This window comes from Hevea brasiliensis, chromosome 4 (genome assembly GCF_030052815.1).
Source record: "Hevea brasiliensis isolate MT/VB/25A 57/8 chromosome 4, ASM3005281v1, whole genome shotgun sequence".
Taxonomy (NCBI): Eukaryota; Viridiplantae; Streptophyta; class Magnoliopsida; order Malpighiales; family Euphorbiaceae; genus Hevea; species Hevea brasiliensis.
Genome location: NC_079496.1, coordinates 102,031,312 through 102,052,454, shown reverse-complemented (window position 1 = coordinate 102,052,454; position 21,143 = coordinate 102,031,312). Strand labels below are relative to the sequence as shown.

Below are 21,143 nucleotides of genomic sequence, written 5' to 3'. Positions count from 1 at the left end.
TTATAAGATAATTTTATCATATTTCATATATTTATTTTGTTTGAATTATGTATTAAATTTTACCGCTTAATATTTAGTATTACGTTTATTGTTTGTTAAATACTGAGTTTAGAATGTTAATTTTCAAGCTCAAGCTATCCATCCAGGAAAAATATATAATAAAGTTAACGAGGTCAATCAGATTTATGCAGTATGCAGATATTATTAATCAGATTCGAGATAAATTCAAATATTAAAAGATATTTTTTATTCGTATTCAAGAAGAGTTCATGAATCTCAAATATTACGAGGGTTCAGGTTCAGATACTTTAAATTTTACGAATATCCTGCTTGTTATCATCCCTACACCCTTCCAACTTTTACAACCGAAACACAAGAACCACTTAAAAAAAAAAAAAAAAATCAACATCTTGACTATCATTTGGCCCTAGAAGATTCACTTTACGACAAGTACCAAGAAAACAAAAGACCGAAAGAACAAAAATACGGGACTACAAGTAGCAGAATCACTGTCCCAAGTTTCATTGTATGTCACTTCAGCCTCTCGTTTGACGAGTATTGTACGACTTGCAATTCAAGCATTTATGAGCTAAATGTGATATTGCACTCGAGTAGTCTTTCCACAATCATTGCAAAGGATCCAAACCTGTTTTAAACAGAACACCCATCGGTATTTTTGCAGACAGCAAGCATCATACTGCTTTGTAAAGAATAGCTTCAAATTGTAGAGATAGAGATCATAAAAGTAGCTGGGGAGTGTTTGGGCAGAGAGAACAAACCATTTCATTCTGGTAAGGTTCTGGCGTTGGCGTCGCTGCAATTTCCATATCAAATTTCTCCTATACCTTGGACATATCACAGACTGACTTGGAGCAGAGAGGGCAAGCATATCTGTTACAATAAAATATATCACTTTAATCAACAATCTGCACCAAAATGTTTGGAAAAGAGTAAATGACTATACAGAACAGAAACTGAAATAGCTGCACAGGCACTCATTGGTAGTGTTTTCTCATCTCCTTCAAGCATTTCTTGTGAATTGTGTGTCCACATTGCAATACAGTCACCTCACATCTTGACTCAAATAAAAACTGCAGGCAATCATTTGAATTGTTAACTGCAGATTAGCCGCTAGCCATTGTCCAAGTGCACTGATCTATCAGCATACATGAGGAATAACCAAGAAAAGGGCCAACAGGGTTATAATCTACCTCAAAACAAACTGGTCAGTCATGGTGCATTGCCCCCTCTACACATGGATGGCTGCCCTTCAGAAGAATTGAGTAGCAGCAGCCTTCATAGCATACAAAGAAAGCAGAAAAACTCAGCATATTAATCATCCCATAACAGCTTGAGTTAAAGAAAAATTTAAAAAGATAAACTCAACTCAACTAAACTAAGTCTTTATCCCAAAAATTTGTGGTCGGCTATATGGATTCGTTTTCTCCACTCTAAACGATTTTGGGTTAAATCCTCAGAAATGTGTAATGCTTCTAGGTCATGTTGTACTACTCTCCTCCAAGTCAATTTAGATCTACCTCTTTTTTTCTTTCTATCCCTCTACTTGTCTAACTGGAGCCTCTGTATGTCTACACTTCACATGACCAAATCATCTCAATCTCCCTTCTCTCAACTTATCCTCAATTGGCACCACTCCTACCTTTTCTCTAATACTCTCATTACGGACTTTATCTAGTCTAGTATGACCACTCATTCACCTTAACATTCTCATCTCTGCAACTCTTATCTTAGACGCATACGACTTCTTCAGTGCCCAACATTCACTACCATATAACATAGCCGGCCATATGGTTGTACGATAAAATTTTTCTTTCAACTTATTGAAAATCTTGCGATCACATAAAACTCCGCCTAAATAATTTGCGCTTAGCCGGTTCTAGATAAAAGAGGAGGCTTGCAGTAGGTAACAACCAGCGTAAAAATTTCGTCACACCTTATGATATGGATTCAAATGATAAAAATTTTAAAAGAAAAAAGTTGCAAAATTCATGTAAGCTGCAGCTTTACCACACTTGTAACAATGGAAGAAATTCTCACGCCCTTCGATTCTGCCAAGGAGTACATCCTTGTCAGATATATATAACCAAGAACGCTTGCTTTTCAAGAAAAAAAAAAAGGTGCAAGTGAATGGACAATGTTTTTTATTAGGTAGGAAAAACTAAGTGGTAAACAATTCCTCTAAGTTCCCTGGTCATCTAGTGATAGGTCTCTTTTTGTTATCCACAGGCAAACCTTAATCATGTTTAATGAGTTACATAATTTAATCAATCTTCTGCCAAATGATACACTCAGGATCAATAATGTTTGATTAAATGGAAAAAGCTTGGAGATTTCAAAGGATGGTTTGTTTATAGTCTGAGCCCAAGATATGGCAATCATCTTTGTTCTATTGGCTTCATTGTTCTTGTCATGGAATGCAAGATAAGCAGCGATATAGTTTAGCTGCTGCTAAAAGAAAAGCAGTTCTTTCTCCATTTATCGTAAAGACAAGCTAAACAGCACAGAGATGAGCATACTTGCAAATTCCACAGCCATCACAATAATACTGTTTCTTAGATGTCTGCATGGTAACACACAACACTAAATTAGCATGTCAACCCCAATAGTTCAAAATAAAAAGGAAAAATGCATTAAAGAACCCTTGAAGTTTATGGTTTTGATCTCTTTAACTGAAGTTACATTTTGTTGACCCCTTTGGCCCCTTAAACAGTCCAATTTGGAGCTATTAAGTAATGGTTTAACACAAAAAAAGGCCTATATGCTCATTAAGAAAGATGAAGGATCTAATACCAGGTAATACAATATTCATATATTCAGGGCACAAACATGATATTTACACTTTAAAAGACAAAAAACTCAGAAATGTTGGTAATTACCCAATATTATATTTTTTTGTAAATAAACTAACACTCAATAACACCAAATTAAATAGTTCCAAGGATCTAGTAGAATACACTATCAGTTGGAGGCCTGAACAGCAAAAACTACAAAATTTCAAGGGCTTCATAATAGATTTGCCAAAAGGGGGAAGAATACATCATGAATTTGAACTACACCTTGATGCAGAACCCTGTAAGAAAATCCTTTAATAGCATAATAACACATTCTCAATGCTACATTTGGCACCAAATTCATGCTGCAAACTTCCAAACCAATATTCTTAAATCATGTTGAAACCAAACCAATAGAAAGATAGAATTAGCCACTTACATCATCATCAAACAGCTTGCAAGTCTCACAGAAGTACCTTCCCATGCAAACCCCACAGTTAATACAAAATTGTTGAACCTATTCATAACAGCAAACCAGCACCCAAGTGACATAAGTTACATAAGGCAATCTTCCATGTTAGGAAAGTCTAATAATTTTTTCATTTTATGACAATACGCTAGCCAAGATTAAATAAACTATAATACACCTAGGAGCCACTTTTACGAAGTACAAGATCATCAATTGCTTTTCCTTGTATTCATTTTCCATGATTTTCTGACATGAATTTGCTTAAATATGACACTATGAATACAAAAAGCACTCACCTCTTGTTCGGTGCCACAAAGTGAACATATCACCTGGAAAAGAAAAATGTTATCGGAGTGTTACTATATTCAATACAATCATGATGAATTTACAAGAATAACCTGTGAGTAGAATGAACACTCATAAGTACCTGTCTCACTTCATGGCATGGAATGTCATGTCTAAGTTCTGGTTAACATTGATATTATTCTGTACCAAACAAAAATTTTAGTTCTATCTGATGATATTAAAATTCACCAACACAAACATTCAACAAATAGAGAATTGCTTGTTACCAGAGCTAACATCAGGTAGCATCTAAACAGATAAGAGAGTTGCAATTAATTGTATCCAAAAAAAACTCTCCTAGAGTCGCATGCCAGAACAAAAGATAGAAATCCAGTGAATCATACTGTTAAATTCCACAACAAATAAGATAATAGCTCAGAGAAAGTGTTATACAAATGCCTAATCACAAGTGAAATATATAGAACTTGATTCTCAACTAGTTAGATGCAGGAATTTCTTGCAGGCATGCCACTGTCTGTCCTTGAATGACTCATAAGTAAAAGAATTTTGCTTCAGGTGCCAACAATTGCAAACTGATATGGGCTTAAGAAAAATTGATTTGAAATTGAACAGAAAAGAAATAGTTTAATGCAACGAAAGGGTAATTATGGAAAAAGAAACTCTCTCATTTGCCATGATAACTAATTTCTATTCCCTCTCAAATCATTTCATATTGCTTTTCATTTGCCCACCCGTCCCCAAATTTTATATACGAAGTGGGAGGAAGGAATTATATGATTCCTGATCAAATTTGGCTTGTATGGGCCCATATTCCTTGCAAATACTCTCCTCTCTCACAAGTTGTAACCACTCTTAAATCAAAATCTGAAAGAGTCAGGTCCAAATAATAAAGAGAATTATAAAAAATAAAAAAAATAATAATTCTACCGATGTTGCTACTTTTCCCACAAAGCATTTGAGTTACAAGCCAATCACAGCCAAGCTGGATCCTTGTTATTATAGAAAGCAACACAAACAAATTGATAAATTATTCCATAATACAGCAACGGTAAACTAATAACTAGCCTTTGCCTCATTATGACAGTGACGGCAATCAAAAATCTCATTACAACAAGGCGCTCTAATGTGGCACCTTCTGTGATAATGAGAGCATCTGCAATGAAAAGATATTGATAAAAACAAGATTGTAGTGAAAGGAACGGGTAAAACTTGCAAGACAAACAGGCAAGGACCTTATCCATATTTCATTCAACCTTTACCTAGCATTTCCAAAATCTTCATATTGTTTGACTGTTCTGTTACTATGCCCTCATCATTCACCTGCTGAAAGTGTGAATCCATTGGCTTCATTTCATTGTCTCTGCTAGCTTCATGTTGAAAAGTTGACATCATTTGCTGAGACTCAAAACTCTTGATTTCCTCCATCAAATAAAATGTCTTCAAACTCGACAATAACAACTCTCTATGAGTGGACAACAAAGCTAGATGACCTGCATGTAGGAACATACTTAGCAAAAAGATTCTTAAACTTCAAATAGTCACCTGCTCAAGCCATGCAAACATCCCATGAGATTGTTGCTTTCTTCTATACAGCTGCAGATCAATTGAAATCAGCAAAAACATAATCCAATTAAGGCTGGACAGCTCCAAAGTCCAATCAGCAATACTCCAAGAGAAGAATCATAAAACAAGTAGATCTATAAGAACCCGTATTATAACTAAATGCAGCACTGAGGAACTCCAAAGCCTTCAGCTGTGATTAGTAACAATTGCATTGCCTGATAACTTGATTCCTTGAAGAAGTCCCAGAAACAAAGTCCAATTATTCTGGACATGACCATTAGAGGCCCCAACCTTTGGTAAAAGCAATACATCACACAATCAAATGCATTCTAACAAGTAACAAAACATGAAGGAAAGAGTGTGAGAAGCGTGCAGAAATCTGCTTTGTCCATCAAGGACAGGCCTACCTCAGATGGCAACTCTGACCAAGTCTCCTCAGAAAACTGAATGTTATGGAAGGTCAATCATTATATTATTTCTGTGTATATTCTGTATTCTGTATTCCTATTTAGGATTTCTTATTTAGGATTTCTTCCTAATTAGTATAACACAATTATAGGAATCAATTGTATATAAATACCCATGTACAGATTAATTGAAATATATGAGAATCATCTCTTTCTACATGGTATCAGAGCAGGTCATCTATCTAGGGTGATTATTTGCTCTCACCACCCAGCTCAGGAGAGACCTTGGCCGCCGACCGGCCGTTTCGACTCCGATCAACATTGCCAGCGTCGCCTCAATCCCCTCATTCCACCACTGTGTGCTGTTGCCTGATCCAGTACACCATTAAAGGACTTCTGAGGTTTGGCTCTCAGATCCTATTTCGGTATTTGCTTGATTTGTGATTTTGGATTATTTTGTTGCTGTCAGCACTTTGGATTAGCGTTTCGGTTAGTTTTCTTTGTCTCAACAAATGGCAGACAATAAGAATGTTATTTCTGATGTGATTCCGATGATGACTAAGATCACGGAACACAAACTTAATGGTTCGAATTATCTGGAGTGGAGTAAGACTGTTAGGGTCTATTTGCGTAGCATTGATAAGGATGATCACCTTACTAAAGATCCACCTACTGATGATACACAACAAACTTGGCTAAGGGAGGATGCTCGGTTGTTTTTGCAGCTTCGGAACTCGATTCACAGTGAGGTAATTAGTTTAATTAATCACTGTGAATTTGTTAAGGAATTGATGGATTACTTAGATTTCTGTATTCTGGTAAAGGGAATATCTCCCGTATTTATGATGTTTGTAAGGCATTCTACTGTGCTGAGAAAGAGAACAAGTCTATCACGGCTTATTTTATGGATTTTAAACAGGTATATGAGGAACTTAATATATTGTTGCCTTTTAGTTCTGATGTGAAAGTTCAGCAGGCCCAACGGGAGCAACTGGCTGTTATGAGTTTTCTTGCAGGCCTTCCTTCAGAGTATGAGACTGCTAAATCTCAGATTCTTTCCAGTTCTGAGATTTCCTCTTTGCATGAAACATTCACACGGGTCCTTCGTACAGAGAGTACTCAATCTTCACAGCCTGCTAGTAGTGCTCTTATTAGCCGTAATCCAAATGGACAACAGTGTAATAGAAGAGGAAGTAGAGGAGGAATTACAGCAATGTAATGTCAGCGTAATGGAGAGGCTAGTTCTAATCAGGACTCAAGAGGAGTCATTTGTTATTATTGTCATGAGCCTGGCCATACAAAATATAATTGTCCGCAACTTCAGAGGAAAAATCAGCGATCACAGATGGCAAATATGGCGTGAGAGGATTCTCTGATATCTTCCTCGAGAAAAGCTTTGGTATCTGCAGAGGATTTTGCACGATTTTCCCGATGTCGAGCATCTCTAAAGCCTACGGTTCCCCAATCATCTGCGATCATGAGTCGATTAAATCCACTTCTTGCCTTGTGTCTTCCTCATCCAAATGGGTTATTGATTCTGGTGCAACAGATCACATGACAGGTAATTCTAGTCTTCTATCTACTTTTCAGTCTAATCCCACTTCCTCTACTGTTACTTTAGCTGATGGTTCTACTTCTTGTGTCATGGGTTCTGGAACTGCGAATCCGACTTCGTCAATTTCTTTGTCATCTGTTTTGTGTCTACCAAATTTCTCTTTTAATCTACTTTCTGTTAGTAAACTTACTCGTACCTTAAATTGTTCTATTTCCTTTTTTTCTGATCAGTATTTGTTTCAGGATCTTACGACGAAGCAGATTATTGGTAGAGGACGTGAGTCAGGTGGTCTCTACATTCTGGAAAATCATGTACCGCGATCGCTTGTTTGCTCCAGTACCTTAACACCTCTTGAAGCTCATTGTAGATTGGGTCATCCTTCTTTGTCTACCATGAAGAAGTTGTGTCCTCAGTTTCAGTCTTTATCAGTACTAGAATGTGAGTCGTGTCAGTTTGCAAAACATCATCGTTTGCCTTCTGTGTCTAGAGTCAATAAACGGGCTTCATCCCCTTTTGAGTTAGTTCATTCTGATGTTTGGGGTCCTTGTTCTGTTACTTCTAAAATTGGATTTCGTTATTTTGTTACTTTTGTTGATGATTACTCTCGTGTTACCTGATTATATTTAATGAAGAATCGTTCTGAGTTGTTTTCTATCTTTTGTGCCTTTTGTAATGAAATCAAAACTCAATTTAATATTTCTGTGCGCATATTAAGAAGTGACAATGCTAAAGAATATTTTTCAGCACAATTTCAGTCTTATATGACACAAAATGGCATTCTTCATCAGTCTTCCTGTGTGGATACCCCATCCCAAAATGGCGTGGCCGAAAGAAAAAATCGGCATTATGTAACTCGTGCTCTTCTTTTTCAGATAAAAGTTCCTAAACACTTTTGGGCGGATGCAGTTTCTACGGCATGTTTTTTGATCAATCGTATGCCTTCTTCTATCCTTAATGGGGATATTCCTTATACTGCTTTGTTCCCTACAAAATCTTTGTTTCCCGTTGAATCCCGTATTTTTTGTTGTACTTGTTTTGTACGTGATGTTCGTCCGCAGGTTACTAAATTGGATCCAAAGTCTCTCAAATGTGTCTTCCATGGGTACTCCCAGATCCAAAAAGGGTACCGTTGTTTCTCTCCTACTCTTAATCGTTATCTTGTTTCTGCAGATGTCACATTTTTTTGAGTCCACTCCATTTTTTTCTCAATCATCTGTGTATGAGAGTCAGGGGGAGGAAGATAATATCTTAATATATACTGTCCAACCAATGTCTAGTCCTCTCTCACAGCCTATTTCTTCCGTCTCTAGACCTACTCGGCCTCCCGTTGTTCATGTTTATTCCAGGAGATTGGAGATTCCTGACTCAGATCCTCCACCAGCTACTTCGTTGGGAGATCCTATACCTCATACTGATCATGATTCTGATCTAGACTTACCCATTGCTCTTCGTAAAGGTAAACGTTCATATACTTACCCTATCTCTTCTTTTGTTTCTTATAATCAATTGTCTTCTTGTTCTCGGTGTTTTGTTACTTCTTTAGAATCTATTCCCATCCCTAATCTTTGTTGGTGAGGCCTTTGTCTCATCCCGGTGTCTTCTTTGCTATGAAAGAGGAAATGGAGGCTTTAGATGCTAATGGTACATGGGAATTGCCTTTTGCCCACCGGTAAGAAAGCTATTGGTTGCAAATGGGTATTCTGATAAAGGTAAATCCTGATGGTTCTGTGGCTAGATTAAAAGCACGCCTTGTAGCAAAAGGATATGCTCAGACATATGGGGTTGATTACTCTGACACTTTTTCTCCTGTAGCTAAACTTACTTCTGTTCGCTTGTTTATCTCTTTAGCAGCTACATATGATTGGCCCCTGCACCAATTGGATATCAAGAATGCCTTCCTTCATGGTGATCTTCAGGAGGAGGTGTATATGGAGCAACCACCTGGGTTTGTTGCTCAGGGGGAGTTGGGTAAAGTTTGTAGGCTTCGGAAGTCTCTTTATGGCTTGAAACAAAGTCCTAGGGCCTGGTTTGGGAGATTCAGTGAAGCAGTACAGGAATTTGGTATGCAAAAGAGTAAGTGTGATCACTCAGTATTTTATAAGCAATCGAGGTGGTCTAATTCTCACGGTAGTCTATGTGGATGACATTATCATCACCGGAGTGACTCTGCAGATATTTCATCTCTTAAAACCTTCCTCCAAACCCAGTTTCAGACCAAAGACTTGGGATTATTAAAGTATTTTTTGGGTATTGAAGTTATGAGAAGTAAGAAGGGTATTTTCTTGTCTCAAAGAAAATATGTCCTTGATCTATTGACAGAGACAGGAAAATTAGGTGCTAAGCCTTGTAGTGCACCAATGACTCCAAATTTACAACTGTTAGCAGGGGATAGTGAGTTGTTTGAAGATCCAGAGAGATACAGGAGATTGGTAGGAAAATTGAACTACCTTACTGTCACTCGTCCTGACATTGCTAATGCCGTTAGTGTGGTAAGTCAGTTTATGTCTTCCCCAACTGTTGCTGATAGAGTAGAGAGTAAGAAAACAAGCTAGGAATGGAAATGAAAAGAAATAAAATAGATTTGATTGTATTGATTCACAAACTTTTTACAGAACAAGGAATACAATCAGTATGACATAACAGCTCCTATGACACTTCTTCAGTCGACGATAATCAAAAGAAAATAAAGAGACGATAAATGACTGGCATCCAGCCCCCAGGATAAGAATCCCGTGCAGAGGAAACAACACCCTGCCCTCTTTTTCTCAGTAGCCAAGCGATACCTCATTTCCCCTGCTACCCCCCTTAAATTCTGGAACTAATTCTTCCGTTATAACCACCTCTAGCCATGTGTCCTTCTCTCTTTTGTTCTTTCCATCAGATAATTCCGCATGTGCAGCTAACAGAGAGATTCCACTCCCTTTGCCCTGCCCTTTAGCTCTTCTAGAATATACCTTAAAAGGCCTTGGGCCCTTTTCACCCTTATCATTGCCTACCTGTTGAGAAGCAGCCTTGTCCTCAAGGCTGAAGTAAGGGAATTGCCCACGAAAATCAGCTTCGTCTAGCCAAGTTGCTTGCTCTGCAGATTGCCCTTTCCATTGAACCAACACTTGTGAAACCCATTGATTATTTCTGTGAATCTGTCGTTGTTGGCATATGTGATCTGGTTCCACCATACTCTCACCTTGTTCTTCCGGTGTCTTTGGTAAATCAGTGAGAACCGGGTGATTACCAACAACCCGCTTAAGTTGGGAAATATGGAATACAGGATGAACCTTTGAAGTAACAGGTAGCTTTAGCTTATAAGCCACAGCCCCAATCCTCCCAATTATCTCAAATGGTCCATAATAACGGGCAGATAACTTAGGACAGATTCGAGAGGCAACAGATTGTTGTCGTTGAGGCCTCAATTTAAGGAAAACATGATCTCCAACAGCAAACTCCAGGTCTCTTCTATGCTTATTTGCATGTTTCACCATCCTTTGTTGAGCTCGATGAAGATTAAACTGAAGCTGTTTCAATATTTCATCCCGATCTTGTAAGTGTTGTGAAACAGCCTCCACCTTAGTTTCTCCAGGTAAATAATGTTGAAGGGTGGAGGTTGCCTACCATATACTATTTCAAAGGGGTTTTCTGCAGAAATATGGAAACTAGTATTATACCAGTACTCAGCCCAACATAACCATTTCGACCATCCCTTTGGCTGCTCTGAGGAGAAACATCGAAGATAACACTCTAAGCATCGATTTAACACCTCCGTTTGGCCATCCGTTTGAGGATGATACGCTTAACTAAACTTCAACTGAGTGCCTTGCAATCTAAATAATTCACCCCAGAAATTACAAAGGAAGACAGGGTCTCTATCACTTACAATAGTCCTTGGTATGCCATGTAACCTCACCACTTCTCTAGTAAAGATTTCAGCCACTGATTTTGCTGTAAAAGGGTGGCGCAGAGGAATAAAATGCCCAAATTTGGAGAGACGATCCACTACTACAAGTATCTGATCTACCCCATTTGATCGAGGGAGACCTGTTACAAAGTCAATGGAGACATCTTCCCATACTATTTTCGGAATTGGAAGAGGCTGTAATAAACCTGCAGGAGCTTGAGTGTCGTATTTATGCGTCTGACAAATTAGACAAGAGGCTACATAAGTCTGTATTGCTTTCATCATTCCCCTCCAATAAAAATTAGATGCCATCCTTCTATAAGTGCGGAATGCCCCAGAATGCCCTCCTTGCGGTGTGTCATGAAACTCGGCAATAAGTTTTGATATCCAATCAGATTGAGCTGGTAAAACTAATCTGCCTTTAAAGTACAACCTGTCATGAATAAGTGAATATCCAGGTTGCACCTTTGATCCAGCTGACAATTCTGCTATAATTTTGCTCAATTGTTTATCTTTCTTCACTTCTTGCGCAATCTCCTCCCAATCAACCCATTGAGGCACTGAGATTGCCTGCAATTCTACTTCTTCATCCCTACGAGACAGGGCATCGGCTGCCTTATTAGAGATGCCAGTTTTATATTCAATCATAAAGCTATATCCCATCAGTTTTGAAAGCCAATACTGCTGTGCTGGGGTGCTAGCTTGCTGCAATAAAAAGTGCTTCAGACTCCGTTGATCTGTCCTCACTGTAAATTTTCGACCAATGAGATAAGGTCGCCAGTGTTGTATTGCTAAAACTAGTGCCATTAATTCCCTCTCATAAGCTGATTGAGCAGTAGACTTATTGGATATTGCCTTGCTGAAATAGGCAATTGGTCGATTCTGTTGCATTAAAACAGCTCCAACACCACTTCCTGAGGCATCACACTCTACCACAAAAGGCAAAGAAAAATTAGGCATGGTTAGAACAGGTGAGGATACGATTGCCTTTTTAAGTGCATCAAAGGAGTGTTGTGCTTCAGCATTCCATTGAAACGAAACTTGAGCCTCTTTTTTAAGCAGGGCTGTAAGAGGGCGTGCAAGGTGCCCATAATTCAAGATGAACCTCCTATAATATCCTGTTAACCCCAAAAATCCACGTACTGCCCTCACTGACTTCGGAATAGGCCATCTAATTATACTGGAAACCTTGGCAGGATCCATCTCCACTCCCTTAATAGAAATTATATGACCAAGGTATTCGACTGAAGTTTTTCCAAAAGAACATTTCTTTTGATTCACATGTAATTGATGTTGCCGCAAAAGCTCTAGAACCTTATGTAAATGTTGCATGTGAGAATCCCAATCACGACTGTAAATAAGTATATCATCGAAGAACACAAGTATAAATTTCCGTAAATATGGACGGAAGATATCATTCATCACAGCTTGAAAAGTCGCTGGAGCGTTCATCAGTCCAAATGGCATTACAAGAAACTCGTAGTGCCCCGAATGCGTCCGAAACGCTGTCTTGTGAACATCAGGAGCTGCCACCCGAATCTGATGATATCCGGATTTTAAATCAAGCTTTGAAAAATATTGAGCTCCATGTAATTCATCCAAGAGCTCTTGAATCACCGGAATTGGATATTTGTTTGGCACAGTAGCCTTGTTCAATTGGCGATAGTCAACGCAGAAACGCCAACTCCCATCTTTTTTCTTAACTAATAATACTGGGCTGGAGAAGGGACTGCTACTAGGACGAATAATTCCAGCCGAAAGCATTTCAGATACTAGTCTCTCAATTTCATCTTTCTGAATATGCCCATACCTGTAAGGGCGTACGGACACAAGTCCTGTTGCGGGTAGAAGACGAATTTGGTGGTCAGCTTGCCTTTGAGGTGGCAAGGATTTGATTTCAGCAAAGACATCAGCAAATTGGTGAAGCATGGTTTGCATAGCCTCCTGTTGACCAGAGTCCAAGTGATTTGTTACTTCATTATTGCCCCCATCAGATTCCACGAGCCACAAAATAGCAGAAAATTCTACATCAACAGTTTTCCTTAGTGCACGTAAAGAAACTGGAGTACGACTCAAAGATGGATCTCCCTGTAAAATTACAGTGCGGTTGCCCATTTGGAATTTCAAGGTCATCTGTCGCCAATTAGCATGTATCTCGCCCAAAGTTTCCAGCCATGCTACTCCCAAAATAAAATCAACACCCCCCAAAGGAAACACATAACAGTCAGTATTAACAGTATAATCAAGTAATTGGAGCTCTAGTTGCTTACATAATCCAGTTGAGGAAACCTTGCACCCATCACCTAACTTGACATTAAAAGAGGGTGTGGCAGAAACAGGCAATTGTAGGCGCTGCACTAATTGATTAGAAATGAAATTATGGCTCGCACCGCTGTCCACTAACACGACCACGGGTTGATTAGCGATCCACCCTTGAAATTTCATGGTTCTTGGTCGCTGAATCCCTCCTACTGAGAATAAGGGCAACTCCAATCGGGAGAAATGGGCTTCATCCAGTTCCGTAACCATTCTCGAACCTCTAATTTCTTCCATCTCTACAAGTTCCCCTTCCTCAGTCAAATATTCATCTTCCCCTCCAATTAAGGCCCTCAATGATTTGCTAGGACACTCATGCAATGGAGAATAGGGTTGTTTACATTTGAAACATAACCCTTTTGCCCTAAGTTCTTGATACTCCTGATGTGAATACTGCCTGGTACCTCTCTGTTTTAGTTGAGTTGTCGAAGATTTTGCTGGAGGAGCTGGAAGAGCTATGGGTTTTTTATCAGGTGGTTTAGTTAAGGGCCCATCTCGCTTTTGATCAGAACTTGGGCCAAAATATGGACGTTGGTCCTGAGAAATTCGGGCTTTCGGTCCTAACCCATGTGAGGGATACTTCATCTTCATCTTCATCCCATCGGAGAAATTTCGTGCTACCTTATCCTTGGAAGAGTGCCACCGCTGTCTCTCAATTTCGCGAGCCAGTTTCATTGTTCTATACAAATCCGTGGTTTCATGAGAACGCAGACGCAACCGTATGTCTTCTCTCAAGCCATTCAAAAAGAATCCCAAACATTGTCTATCTGAGATATCTGGAACCCGAGAAGCCCTTGCTACAAATTCATCAACATAATCTGCTACAGTCCCGAGTTGTTTTAGTGCGACCAAGTGCTCATATGGATTGTCGGACATCTCGTCACTATACCGTTGCATAAGCTCTTCTCGAAGTTGTTCCCATGTTAAATGTGGATTACGCTGCCTCAACCATCGAAGCCAATGCAAAGGTGCCCCTTCCATACTCACGAGAGCAAGTGACACTTTGAGTTCATTTTGAATACCATGGATTTCAAAATCTTGCTCGTTCTTGCCACCCATCCTCTGGGTCAGCCCCATCAAAGCTTGGCATTTCGACCTTCTTTGTAATAGTAGACACATCCTCCAAAAGTAATGCTCTAGCGTTAGACTTGGTGACTAGGGTATCCCCTTGATGATGCGGTGGAGAAGATGGAGTAGATGTACCCTCCATTTCAGATTTACTTTTACCTCTTGCTAATGCCGCAATCATATTTTCCAATCTACTGAACCGTTGTTCTTGGTCCATCGATCGATCTTGATTCAACCGAATAGTTGTGATGGCTTCTTCCAAATCAGCAATACTCCCCTCTACCTTATCCATTCTTCCCTCCATCCTTGTTTTGGTCATGTGAATCCGGCAGGTCGGACCAAATTGATAGAGTAGAGAGTAAGAAAACAAGCTAGGAATGGAAATGAAAAGAAATAAGATAGATTTGATTGTATTGATTCACAAACTTTTTACAGAACAAGGAATACAATCAGTATGACATAACAGCTCCTATGACACTTCTTCAGTCGACGATAATCAAAAGAAAATAAAGAGACGATAAATGACTGGCATCCAGCCCCCAGGATAAGAATCCCGTGTAGAGGAAACAACACCCTGCCCTCTTTTTCTCAAGAGCTGCGATACCTCATTTCCCCTGCTACCCCCCTTAAATTCTGGAACTAATTCTTCCGTTATAACCACCTCTAGCCATGTGTCCTTCTCTCTTTTGTTCTTTCCATCAGATAATTCCGCATGTGCAGCTAACAGAGAGATTCCACTCCCTTTGCCCTGCCCTTTAGCTCTTCTAGAATATACCTTAAAAGGCCTTGGGCCCTTTTCACCCTTATCAGTTGCTCATTGGGAAGCCTTGGGACAAATCTTGTGCTATCTGAAGGGAGCTCCAGGAAGAGGTTTGTTATATGGTAATCATGGGCATTTGAATGTTGAATGTTTTTCAGATGCCGACTGGGCTGGATCTAAGGTTGATAGGAGGTCAACTACTGGATATTGCGTTTTTTTTTGAGGAAATTTGGTGTCTTGGAAAAGCAAGAAGCAGAGTGTAGTTTCTCGATCTAGTGCTGAATCCGAATACAGAGCCATGGCACAATCAGTATGTGAGGTAATGTGGATATTTCAATTACTAGATGAGACATGTTTTAAGACCCCCCTGCCTGCGAAATTGTGGATTGTGGTGTGATAATCAAGCTGCTCTCCATATTGCTTCTAATCCGGTATTTCATGAGCGAACCAAACATATTGAGATTGATTGTCACTTTGTTCGTGAAAAGATTCAACAACAGATCATCTCAACAGGACATATCAAAACTGGAGAGCAGTTAGGAGATATTTTCACAAAAGCTCTGAATGGAGCTAGGATTGACTACATTTGTAACAAGTTGGGCATGATTAACATCTATGCTCCAACTTGAGGGGGAGTGTTATGGAAAGTCAATCATTATATTATTTCTGTGTATATTCTGTATTCTGTATTCCTATTTAGGATTTCTTATTTAGGATTTCTTCCTAATTAGTATAACACAATTATAGGAATCAATTGTATATAAATACCCATGTACAGATTAATTGAAATATATGAGAATCATCTCTTTCTACACTGAACTTACCCAAAAAAATTCAGTATCATCAGAACAAAAGCGGCCTCACTTGTGTAAAATAAAGCTTAATTGAATCTCAGATGGTTCTATTGTTATCTAAAATCAGAGGAATTTTGATACAACTAGCAGGTTCATGACACTACAGCCCAAACCAGAAAGGGATCTTGCTCTTCTTCAACTACCAACATCCCTAAATCAGTAAGCACATCTCCGTCTCTACCAAGGAAGATGTGTTTTCCAAGAATTGGAGTTGGAAAAAGGATATAGATCTAAGCATTAATGGCTACTACCTGCTTTCCACTCAAATGGTTTGATGGCCCATGGACATAATTTCAATTAACATTTAAAAGAAAATGACATAGATATAGAGAATGTGAGTGGAGTTACTGATGAAGGAAAAGAGAACAAAGGCCAGGTTCATACTCTGGAGGAATGCCATTACAAGAGAAGGTACATCAACGTTTTACGTCCGACATATTCAATTCCCTTGCCTTATTGCAGAACAACTCATTGTTCACAAATATGAGAAATAAACATGTATTCCTGGCTTTAACGTTCCAAAACTGGTTAGAATCGCATACGCATACAGAATACTACCATGGAAAAAGAGCTCCTAATTCTACACAGGCACTCTCCAACCTTGAGGATCCTGAATACCCAAATCTCATATGATGATATGTATAATCGGAAAAAAAAAAAAGAAAAAAAAGAAAAAAAAAAAAGCATTCATTCTCGAATGAGAATCCCTAAACAGCGCCTCTCCTAGCAATGACTAAGAAGAATTAGAGAAAAGAGTCTGGCCTCACTCTCCTAACTGTGTTCCCATAAACTTCTTGTGGATCTCACTCGGTATTCTATAAACAAAGCCAACCTGACCTAAGGACCGCTTGCAGCCATGACCATCCGAGTAGATCTTTGATAGCTGCTCTTTGTTTAGTCAGCCAGATTTCAAGGACAAGCAAGAAAAGAGAAATTTCCACAACTTATCCAACTCAGCTTTCTTCTTTATTGAATTTGGAAAGAGTTCAGTTACCCTGATCACATGATCAAAGCAACTGCCCATAGCCCATAGAGACTACAATACCTTAAAGAAAGTAAAATAAGAATTTATCTGCTTGAGGCATCACTACGAGTTAAATTCCTAACTCCATGAAGGGCCCATGTTTTCAATAAATTGCATCCGTAATCAATAAGCATAATAGCATGGTAGCAAATGAAAACTACCATCAAGTGTGAAGTTCTATCTAGAACTCTCCACGTGATCAGTTTCATTGCCATATTTGTTTTTAGATGCTTCATTTTTAAATTACCTACAACTTACCCTGAATACATGGAGAAAATGCAGCATGCCAGAAATGAAAAATGCAGCATGCCAGAAATGAAGTTGAAGTCCAACACAATGAAACCCTGTAATCACCAAAACGATGTGTTTTCTTAGTTTCGTTTCTTCTAAAAAAATGTGTTTTCTTTTCCCCAAAAATATCTTTCATAATAATATCAGATATTACAGAACCAGATTCAAGAATCCATTTCATTAGCAATTTCTCCCCGTTAATCAAGACTCGATTAACTATACAATCAAATTTACTTAAACACAAGTTATCAAATTTAACAGAGACAAAGTAAAAAAACTAAAATATGATTTGCAGGAAAAAATTGGATCTACAAAAAGGCTTCTTTCACAGACCGAACACTTATAATTTTCTCAAAATATCAGCAAAAACTATAAGTTTGCACCATAACTGTATTCTTTGGAATAATAAAGATAAACTATCTAGAAAAAGAAAGAAAACGACAAATGCACACAGCTGATTCCATTAAATGCCGACAGAACAAGTTTATCCAATAAAGACAGCTGCACACACGTAATATTTGCGAACGATGCATGACATTCGAAACATTTTGTCAAAAATAGAAACAACACCAACACCAACACCAACTTCACACAAGAAGCAAGAACATGCATCACTCCACACCAAGATTTTAAACGAAATGAAATCAATGGATTATACAAATCAAGTAAACATATGGCAAACCAAATTGCGCTCGAACAAACTCTTGATTAACCACCTACTATTCCTCTTTTCTTCCAATTCGACAACTCGTCCTATTGAGCCACATGTTTTCCATATCTAATTACATGAAAGTAAGATAACCGAATGGTAATTCAAAACCTCAAACATTTCTACCAAAACTTATCCAAATTTTGGTTTACTCAGAAACCACGCAAAAAAAAAAAAAGGGTTTCAAATCACACTTTCCTTCTCCTATACCGTGCTTTCCAAAGACGACACACAAGTTAACCTACCTAAATCATATAGCAACCAAAAATTATTAAAAAAAATTACAGCATTAGCTCGATACATTACCATAAAGTGCACAAATAAGAGCAAAAACACAGACAGGGAGAGAATCAAAACAGATTAAGAAATTAATAAGGAATTTTTTTTCTTTCAGAATAACGAACTTTCAATCTGGAGAGACAATGACAACGTTGCCGATCCGGAATGTAAGTGTTAAACGACAAGGCATGCGACGTGATCGCCGGAGCTCCGGTCAAAATCTAGCACTCCGTCTTTATTTTGGTTTGTTTGCTTTGGGTCGTGAAGCGATAGTGAGAGTGATGGAGAGGAAGAGATCACAATCAGAGTTTAGGTAGAGGTTTTAGAAGGATTGGGGCTTTGGCATTCCAGAGCCTTCGAAATTAGACGAAAGCGAAAGCTGTGACTCACTGATTTTCCAATCCCTTTTGTAGCTTTCCGAATGTCGTCGACAGGTTGCACTCGAAATTACTTCAATACCCTTAAAAATATCTTGCCATTTTTTTAAAGAGCCAGCTAATATTTTTAAATTAAAAATTTAAATGCAGCTATTTTAAATTTGATTAATATAAAAATATAGTTTTTAATAATAATTATAAAAATATAATTAGTTGTATACTAATTTTGTAAATTTTAATTAATTTTATATAAGTTTTTAATACAAATATTAAATTTAATAATTGTAAATTTATTTTACATGAAATGATTTTATATTAAATAAGTATAATTTAAAAATGTGTATAAATTTAATTAAATATTAATGTTGCCATAAGTTTTAAGAGACCAATGTTATAGCCACCTAAGCCTATAAAATAAAGAAAATGTGAGATTTATAACTTTCTGATCAGCTAATTTGGCACTCTAGTTATAAAATAATAATTTGAGAAGAAAATAATTTAGTATTGATTTGAACAGTATGTATGCTGCCTCATCCTTGGTTATTTCTAATATTTATAGTCTTGAAAAAAAATAATTATTGCCTCAATTACAAAGATAATTTTGAATTGACATCCTGAGATTGTCTTATAAAATTCAACTTGATCTATGATAATCATTGCAATTGCTTGGTGTAGGTTTTGCTTGGCTTATTGAGTGAGCGATTTCATTGTACCTTCATTCAACTTACTGTTATTTGGTCTTGGTCTAGACTTAATTATCTTTATTCAGCTTGAGACTGCTCGATTTTGATTTTCTTATTAAGGCTTTAACACTTTGACTACTACACTATACATTTTGTTCTAAGTATTGATCGTTTGACTTGGATAAAGCAAATAGTATCAATATGTATAATTAAAATAATAACTATATACATTTTAATATAAATATTTAAGGTAGAAATTATTACATTTATTTTTATAAAAAGTTCATACTCTTAGTTTTAAGCAACTTTATTAAGATTTAGAATCAGTTAAAACTCAACTCAACTAAACCTTTATCCCAAAAATTTGGGGTCGACTATATGGATTCGCTTTCTCCACTCTGAACGATTTTGGGTTAAATCCTCAGAAATATGTAATTCTTCTAGGTCATGTTGTACTACTCTCCTCCAAGTCAATTTAGGTCTACCCCTTTTTTTCTTTCTATCCTCTAACCTAATGTGCTCTACTTGTCTAACTGGAGCCTCCGTATGTCTACGCTTCACATGACCAAACCACCTCAATCTCCATTCTCTCAACTTATCTTCAATTGGCACCACTCCTACCTTTTCTCTAATTCTCTCATTACGGACTTTATCTAGTCTAGTATGGCCACTCATCCACCTTAACATTCTCATTTCTGCAACTCTTATCTTAGATGCATACGACTCTTTCAGTGCCCAACACTCATTACCATATAACATAGCCGGTCGTATGGCTGTACGATAAAATTTTCCTTTCAATTTATTGGGAATCTTACGATCAAATAAAACTCCCGTGGCACGTCTCCACTTTAACCATCCGGCTTTAATCCTATGACTAACATCCTCCTCACATCCCCCATCTACTTGAAGGACTGAGCCTAGATATTTAAAGTGATTACTTTGGAGCAGTATCACTCCATTCAAACTAACTCATTCCCTATCACCAGTTTGGCCTTTACTGAACTTGCAATGCATGTATTCTGTCTTCGTTCTACTTAACTTAAAACCCTTTGACTCTAGAGTACTTCTCCAAAGTTCTAGCCTTCTATTGACTCCTCGTGTCTCATCTATCAGAACAATATCATCCGCAAACATCATGTACCAAGGAATACTCTCTTGTATATGTTTCGTCAGTTCATCTAAAACTAATGTAAAAAGGTAAGGGCTTATGGCTAATCCAATTGAGATCGAAAAATCTCTTGTGACCCCTCCCACTGTGCGCACAATAGTAGTTGCTCCTTCATACATATCTTTCAATACTTGTATGTACCTAATAGATACCCTCTTTTGTTCTAACACATTCCATAAGACCTCTCTTGGAACACTATCATAAGCCTTCTCCAAATCAATAAAAACCATGTGTAGATCTTTCTTCACATCTCTATATTTCTCCATCAAGCTTCTAATGAGAAAGATCGCTTCCATAGTTGAACGACCGGGCATGAAACCAAATTGATTGTGAGAGATAGAAGTATCATGATTGATTTAAAATCAGTTAAGATTGGATAAATTTCAATAACTATTTCTGAACTTATATAATTGTAACATTACAATCCTTCAACTTTTAAATGTAACATAAAACCCTCTAAACTTTCAAATTTTACACAATAAAATCCCTCTGACTCTTAATTATTAATTTTTCAGTTAAAAAATAACGTGAATAACTCATGTATTGTGCTTAGTCAATATTTCTCTTTCCTCTCTTATGCAAAGTGTAAAATTATTCTTTCTACACATAAAAAATTATTTTCTCTATAGA

At 37.7% G+C, this 21,143-nt stretch overlaps 1 pseudogene; it reads right to left on the bottom strand.

Moving 5' to 3' along the window:
* Nucleotides 1-220: 220 nt before the first annotated feature.
* LOC110648699 (probable E3 ubiquitin-protein ligase RZFP34) lies at nt 221-3,730 on the bottom strand (annotated as a pseudogene).
* Between the last annotated feature and the right edge of the window lie 17,413 nt (nt 3,731-21,143).